At 39.1% G+C, this 8701-nt stretch overlaps 1 long non-coding RNA gene across 1 annotated transcript in view; it reads left to right on the top strand.

The window, feature by feature from the left end:
• LOC121027457 (uncharacterized) overlaps positions 1–224 on the top strand; it is a 19003-nt gene extending 18779 nt beyond the window's left edge. The window contains exon 2 of the long non-coding RNA XR_005788749.1: positions 1–224. This exon is cut by the window's left edge and continues 507 nt beyond it. This is a non-coding gene — a long non-coding RNA (uncharacterized LOC121027457).
• The last annotated feature ends 8477 nt before the right edge of the window (positions 225–8701 follow it).

The raw sequence follows: 8701 nt of genomic DNA, 5'->3' as shown, positions 1-8701 counted from the left end.
TGTTCTATATTTGCTTTGAGCCACTGGGTGCTAAGGAATTTGGTCTCTAGCTCTTCTGGGGAAGTTTAGTGAGCTGGCACAAAGAGGTGATGAATGAGGCTGCAAAACTCAGGGTAAATGAGAAAGATATATAAACTTCCTGATATATGTTACCATGTTCTTTAACATACTATATTCGGTGCCTATGTATATGCATATAGCAAAATAAACCTGCTAAGATATGATATTTGGTGTACACTCTTTGGTAGGAAGTCTTCTTCATCAGAAGAAATCTAGAATGGGGCACCTGGGTGGCTCCGTCGGTTGGGCGTCTGACTCTTGACTTCGGCTCAGGTCATGATCTCATGGTTTGTGAGTTTGAGCCCTGCATCGGGCTCTGTGCTGACAGCATGGAGCCTGCTTGGGATTCTGTTTCCCCCTATCTCTGCCTCTCTCTCTGTCTGTCTCTCTTAGAAGTAAATAAATAAACATTTAAAAAGAAGAAGAAGAAGAAATCTAGAATGGAAGTCCAGGAAAGAACCCAAGAAAGACAAAGATTTTATTGACTAACTGCCACGTCTGTATAGGGGCAGTAACAAGGTTGCCGAAGCGAACAAATGAAGCATCATTAGGAGTTTAGTATCCTGATGTAGTGTTACCTAAGTGTTGTGCAGTGTTACCATTTTATATTTCTGAGGCACTTTACAGTTTATGAAGGATATTTGGAATTCCTTTTCTCATTTGATCTTGCCTTGGCTTTAGTCAAGAACACGTGCTCAATTAGAAATGTGTTCAGTGAGTATGTACACATTTGGAGAATGTGACCCAACACATGCTTACATGTTGACCTGTAAGCTGGAGTACTAAAGAGGCAAAACCTTGTTGATGAGCTGGTGCTGTAATGATGTGCCATTCAACTGGGCACTTACTTTCTGATAAAGAGGCTCACAATTGGGAAAAAGTGCAGATTTTACTGGCTCCTCTTTTCCACATTATCAATTGTGGTTTTTTTTTTGTTGTTGTTACGACACAATGTACCTTTAAAAACAATTAAAAAATAATATAGAGCCCTGGAATTTGATGTAGAATTGGGTATTTGTGACAAGAGCACTGGTTTTCCTGTAATAAGGAAAGCAAACCCAACCAGGAAAAGAGGCAGATGTGTTTCTTTGCAACATTGCAGGCATATGAAATTATACAGATCTCACTGAAAACTAGGAATGATACAACTTGAAAATTTAACCAAAATTATCTTTTATCAGTGAACAAAGTCCATTGTAAAGCACTGTATGTATTTTTTCAGATCTCTTTCTTTTCCTGAAGTCACATTTGTAGTTTCTGGTAGAGGGACATAATTGGGAAAAATTAAATACATAAAAAGATGAAATTTAAAAGTATAAAATTCTGCCTTTCTGATAAATTTTATGTTCCCTGTTTCCTTGATTTAAAGAGGACCTTCTAATATTACCCTTACAGGGGACACATTTTTATATACATGTTATTTTTGTTTAGAAATTGTGAGCTAGTGAAGAGTGAAAATGACCTTGGCTATTGTACTTACTTATTGATAGAAATAATAGCCTTTTTATATCTGAATTCAAATGTCTTCTCTACTAATCATGCAACTTCCATACATTTCAAAGAGATTTGGGTTGCATGAAAACAGGAGGCTGGAGCTTCCTACGTGCCCCCGTGTTTGTGTTCATACAGAATATTTATGCAATATTCCAACTTGGCTATAATCTATAATTCCTGGCTATTATTTCAGTTGCAACTATAATTTTTAGATTAATGGTTATAATTTTGGTAGGGAATACATGAAAAGTTATATGTTCATGCTTGAAAGGAGGATCATTAAATATTCATTATTACCACTCAAATTAGTTGTCATGCTCTATAAAACAGTTACCCGTTATCATTTCACTAGTTTAGATTCTGCAGTAAGTGAACAGCAATATATGGCTCATATCAGTAGAGGAATTTTTGTTGGGGAACAGAGAGAGAAATGATTTTAAAACACATTTGACATATTTATGTTGACAAATTATATAAAGAATTACTGCTTTGTCAATAAATATGTTTGTATGTTAGAATAGGATTGTGGCTGGATTTACTTCTAGCTGTTTAATTACTCTATGATTGTGAAAAAACAGTGCTTCTTCAAATGGTTATAAGGGGAAAAAATTAAAATACAAAGGTTGGGATATTTTAGTATATTGCAGATGCTTAAACTTGCCATAAAAAAGCACTTTTCATTTTTGTAAGCAGGCATTGAAATCTTGCTTTTTCAGCAAAGCTAGATTGTATAGTTTGTTACTTTTCTCTATTTGGTAACAAATCTATTCTTAAAAAAAGAAAAAAGTAAAACAAGAGATCGATTTTTATAAATGTGGTGGGGGAGCATATGTGGAGATGTCTCCTTAGCCTGTTTTAGAAGCATGTAAAGTGAAAATAAAAATAAATACATTTTAGTGTAACAATATTTTGCTTTTTGTTTCCACATACCTTGATATGCCTATTCAGTTATGCGAAGACATTGGGGATAGCCAGATGCTTTTTTTTTTTTTTTTTTTTTTGATCACATATAGGGATCATTCCATACTCCTCAGTAATTTAAATTGTTTTTTTTTTCCATAGAACACCCCCCATAAATTTGATTCTGATTGCATGTAACTTTAGAACATTCTGTCTTAAAGAGTCAAATTGTAGCTGATGAACACATTTTGCATTTTTCCACATTGCATCTGGACTCTTCATAATGATGGTTTATTTTATTTTATTTTTTCTGCACAGAGGAGAGAAAAAAATATATAGGTCTATGAATCAATCTAGATAATGGGGAAGGCTGAATGTAATAAATAATACAGTAACAACCCTAAACTAATGAGCTGTTGCTAAGGTACATTTCATAGGCTCATCCTCTATATAAAAAGTCACTAATAACCCCTTGGTGTAATCAGATGATAAAGCTTTGCCATAAGGCAACACCTGTGCAATTAGAACTGCAGATTCTTTTGCACGTTTCATTAATTTCAGGATTTTGTAAAGGCACAATGACTACACTAATAATCTAGTCTACTTGACTCCATGTCTACCGGAAACAAAGTGTCTAATTAGATAAAGGTAATTAATTAGAGATAAATGGAGCTAATCAGGCTCAGTTAACACTAATTCTCTGAATTAAGACATTTTGGGACACCTACTATCCCGCTGATTTTGATATTTTGCATTAAAAATAGGTTTTAGAGGAGTCAGAAAATACTGGCATTTGAGAATTGAGCAGTCTTTTGATGGCATATTTAGGCATCTGAAGCTAAAGGAGAGCTTTCTTTCATATTGTGCTATTTCACCACCTTTCTCTTGCAGCTTAAAGAATTCACTTTGTAGTTATTCCAATCCGTGCTAGTCTCCATATAAATTTTAATAGCTTTTGCTATCATTTTTATTATCTGTCTAGCCCACCAATGGAAGAAAATCACAAGTTGTTCTCTCTTAAATAAAGAATTAACATGTTACATTAAGGAAATGTCAAGACTCATCAGCCTATATCCCAAAATTCTGGTCCTTTAAAGAGAACAAACACCTATAAATCTGATTCTTTTAAAGAGAACAAACCTCTGCTTTGCAGTGTTGGACTGAAAATTTAGTGGTGTGGGGGAAAGCTTTGAAGTCAGAAGACCTGAATTCAAATTTCCACTCTTTCTTAGTAAATGAGTGATCTTAGAAAAATGCTTAACTTGTCTGAGTTCCTTTGTTTATGAAATGGAAATTATAGTGATGCTAACTTTACAGGGTGGTTGTGAACATTGAGTGAGGCAACTCTGTAAATATTGGTTATTATTACCTGTTCGTAATTGGGATTGAACACATAACTTAGCACCATATCTTGCTTGAACTACAAGATTAAGTATCAAAAATGTTCCATTTTTATCTCAACCCCATGATAATTTTGGCGCTACATTTATATATGTAGCAAGGGAGAGACTAAGAATTTTCTCCCAAATAGTCAAATCAGAAAAAAAATCCTGCAAATTCTTCACTTGGAGAATGTGAATTTATCTGCCTTGGTTTTCTACATTGCTATAATTAGCCCTCTTGGCAAGTTGTTCCACAGTCCATAAGGAATGGATCGTTTGCCCCAGAATTGAAATCTTGGGAAGTAGCTTAATATGAAGTAGACATTGAAATCTTTCTTTTATAATTTCTGTAGGATATACCTCTTCCTCTTTCTGTTCTCTGTCCTAACTTATCTGGACTACACCTAGATTATCTAATGATCTCTCAACTAATATCCTTGTTTTTATTTCTTTTCTCCTGTAATTCAGTGTCCCCAACTTAACCTTCCTCACCCAACACTTTCCTCATTCTCTGTCCTGTCAAGAACATAAGACTTGTTAAATGAAGACTATCAAATAGGCAATGAGAACATCTGTGTTTGGTCCACACTATTTATCCAGCCTATCTCCTGCCCTCCCCTGCCAGTGCCTTTTATTCCAGGCAAGCCCGCCTTACTGTTCTTCACCACACTCATCTCTCCTTTAATGCTCTCCCCCTCCCCCAATATGACAGCCACTCTCGTCTTCTTTCAAAACTTATTTTAACTCCTGTACTTCCCCTGAGGTCTGCCTTGACAACTCTGGCCTACCAAGAGCCTTCTCATCTCTGAAGGCCCACACCAGCTCTTGGTGGCACCACACTGATGAGATGCCTGAGGTCAGGAACCATAGCCTAGTCTTCCTGTGTGCAAGGCAAACCTTGCTCACCATCCTCTTCCCCCAGACCTTGGCCTTCACACTCATCTGGGGCACCCACAACTGTATGACACGTGTGTAACTAATCTGTGAGGTGGGGCTTGGTCTGGTCCTTGGTAGTCAGGTCTAATGACTTCTGTAGTAACCCTGGGCCTCTTTACCCACTGGGGCTGGATTCAACCCTGGGTTGAGACTTCATGTTTAGAGACAATATTACCTTGATGAGACTGCCGTATTTCCTGAGGCTTTGTTTCTGACTTGCAGGGTATTAGGCTTTTATGACATGCAATGAGGGAATGTCAGGAAGTGACCGTTAGTCTTTCGTGACAGAACGTTTAGCAAGCAATGATATACCATTCGGCAAACAATTCAGAAAGGTCTGAGCAACATGGGCTGAATTACCCTTCATTAGAGACCTTTAATGAAGTGTTTTTGGTGAATGCTGTCTATGGGAGGTTTTCCTGGAGAGTCCCTACCAGAGAAATTGAAACTTGTATGCATTAGATGTCCAGGTTGACTGATTGCGATTGTGGCAAAAGTGTCCTCAGTTTCTTCCTTTTATGTATGTTTCCTTCCTTGTCTCTACGCCCTTTACTAGCACCCTCCCAGCACTGACTCTGAGTTTGGCTGTGTGATTTGCTTTGCCATTGAGATAGTAGCAAACATGTGACGGAGACTTAAGAAGAACTTGGGTATCAGAGCTTGCTCTCTGGCTGCTTTTGGAACCCTGAGCAGCCCTGTGGATGAGCCCAGGCTAGCTTCCTTGATTGTGACAGACATGTGGTCCAGTATCCTCTTTTCCCCAGACAATAGTCAGCTAACCCCAGAAGTCAAGTGGCCTAACTGACCAGCAGCTAATGACAGAAACACATTTGGGTCCAGGTGAGAACAGTAGAGTGATACACTAATTTAGAATTGAACTAAATAGTTACTGAATTATACCTTACGTTTTGGGGCTATTCAATATCCAGCAATAGATTACCAATACGTTGGTGTAGGCTATCTATTTCACTGCTTAAACTTAGAAGAAATCCAGAAGACATCAAATGTTTGGTCTCTAATCTTGGATGATATTTAAGTAGAAAAGTGATGGTACCTTCGAGAGAAATAAATAAGGAAGTCTGTTCAGCCTTGGGAAATAAAACCAGTTACGTTTTTGTAATTTTGTGTTGGTACAGATCAAAGTGTGAGAACTTCTAGAGAGGTGATAGGACGGAGTTGAAGATCTATATATAGGGGGTAGCTGAAGTTGTGGAATAGGATGAGAATGCAGATAAAGACTGGTGACAAAACTCAGTGGGATTCCCTCTTTTCATGGCCTTTTAGAAAAAGAGGCAAGGGACAGAAGAAGGGACAGAAGGGCAGGGGGCAGAGGATCATGTAGGAGAAGCTCAGACTGGGGAAAACTGCAGGAAGAATCCAGTGGTCAGCAGAGCTGATTGCTAGAAAAGGCAAGCATGACAGTAATAATGACTAATAATTGAAGTGCAATTTGTAGTTTACAAAGTCCACATAACAGCTTATTTCAATCTAGCATTAGAGATAGAGTCAGGGTTATTATTGTGGTCATTTTGTACATGACAAAATGGGCACAGAGCCAGCAAGTACTTTATAAATATTACCCATTGGATAAGATGGCAAGTTCCAAATGTCTTAAAATGGGTTCTGTTTTTACTTGCAGGAGACCACTAGAAGTGTGATTGAATCTGGCAAGAGGAAAGTCAGCAGCAGCCTTTAAAGAGGCAGTTTCAGGAGAGCTAGGGGTAGGGAGGGTGGCAGTTGGGTAGGAGCAAGACTACATGGAGATAATAAAAAGGACGTAGGAGGTAAGGAACAGAACACTGTTGAGTGGCAGGAGAATGACTTGATAAGACCTGGAGGGGACACCAGTTTTGAAAGGAGGGTAAGGGTGACCAAAGCAAGTTTGTAGATAGGAAGGAGAGGGAGAAGTGGAACATGAAAGCAAGAGAGAAAATAAAAGGGGAATAAAAATGAAATAAAAAATAAAGAGAAAATAAATATATGAGAAAAAAAATTGAAAAGCAAATCCTGAAGGTATAGATGCCAGTATCTAGAGCACAGGTGAAGAAAGGGCTTAGGCTTGAGATGGATAGAGAGGCAGGTGGGAAGGGAAAAAGGAGAGAAATGACAGCAAGAGATTTTGAGCTAGAGAGGAAGGAAAGTAAGTTAGTTCACACCAGAATCTTCAAATTCTGTGATCATTTTCACTCTAAGACGACCAGTTTGCTATCTCAGGAAATGCCTGGCATGGATCGACCTCTATAATGACACAATTCGAAAGATTCCTGGAACTGCCTTCATAAAGCATGTTGTCCTTCCTGGGCAGAGGTATTTAATTTTGTGATGGGAAAAAACATTCTTGGGATAAGGACCCTGTGTGACTATTTTGTGTGTGTTTACACACACACATTCACACGCGCACACACACAACACACAACACACACACACACACACACACACACACACACACACACACTAGGCAAGAAGAAGTACTCTGGGCAAGAGATTAGAAGCCTGGGACCTGGGAGATTGGCCTTAGGGAGCAAGGGGCACCAAAATCAAAGTAGTTATTCACTGCTTTGCCTGGAATGCAGGGTTCTCCTGAGAGGTGGAGCAGATGCCCTCTTGCATGGAGGAGATCCTGATTAAAAAGTAGGTCCTTCTTACCTAGTTCTGAAAATCTACCATCAGGACTTCATTCCAGTGACTCAAGGCTTCTGCTTACTGCTTCAAGACAGGTATTTCTGGGAGGAGAAATCCACTAAAGCTCAAGGTTTATTAGAATTTTCCTGAGAGCAAGTTTCATTAGATGATGAAGATGAGGACTGATGGGGAAGAACTTGCCTCTGGATGCAAACAGAATATAAAAAGAGAACAGAGGGGCGCCTGGGTGGCGCAGTCGGTTAGGCGTCCGACTTCAGCCAGGTCACGATCTCGCGGTCCGTGAGTTCGAGCCCCGCGTCAGGCTCTGGGCTGATGGCTCGGAGCCTGGAGCCTGTTTCCGATTCTGTGTCTCCCTCTCTCTCTGCCCCTCCCCCGTTCATGCTCTGTCTCTCTCTGTCCCAAAAATAAATAAAAAACGTTGAAAAAAAATTAAAAAAATAAAATAAAAAGAGAACAGAAATCACCAAGTCTTCTACATTCCTCACATCCTACTGCTCATACAAAAACTGCATGCTCCTCAGTTTCTCTCATCTTAATCCCCACCTCCAGCATGATCAACTACTCTCTCAAGGTGCCTGGTACCTTGGTACCTTGGTACATTGGTGCTTAATAAATATGTGAATGAATGAATAAATGAATGAATGAACAGCTCCTAACTGGCCTCTCCTTCCAAGTTTGGTCCCCTGCAACCCATTCATCAGCACGCTGCCTTCCTAATGATCCTTCTAAAGCCCTATTTGATCTATTTAAAGTCCTTCATGGCACCTCATTACAGGATCAATTTGGAACTGCTTAGCTTGGAGTACGAGGCTCTTCGTGATCCAGTTCCTACAGCCCCTTCCCAATCTGGCATCTCAGAAACCCCATGTGTGCAGGAACCATTGATAAACACCTCCAGACTTGATGCAACTGTATTGAGCTACTTCTAGGTCCATGATCACCTGAGATATTTCACTGTACTTTGCCTGGGTTGTTTTTTCTTGGAACACTTTCTACCCCATCCCATGTCCAACTGGTAAATATCTACCTGTATTTTCAGGCTAAATAGTTCCTGTTCAATGAAACGTCCATGAGCTCCTAAGTTGAGGTATCAATCTCTTATACTTGCCCTTCTTGAATCTAGCTCTGTTACAGCACCTGTTACAACTGAATACCATTTACTTATGGACAGGAGTGTCTCCCCACCAGGTGATCATGTCTCTGAAAAGCAAGACCACTTACATCTTATTTGTCATTGTATCTTCAAACCAGACATCTATTATTCTCTTAAATGTTTCATTGAGAAT

Source organism: Herpailurus yagouaroundi, unplaced genomic scaffold (assembly GCF_014898765.1).
Source record: "Herpailurus yagouaroundi ecotype Mexico unplaced genomic scaffold, PumYag 77, whole genome shotgun sequence".
NCBI classification, from domain to species: Eukaryota; Metazoa; Chordata; class Mammalia; order Carnivora; family Felidae; genus Herpailurus; species Herpailurus yagouaroundi.
This window is presented reverse-complemented; position numbering and strand designations above follow the sequence as displayed.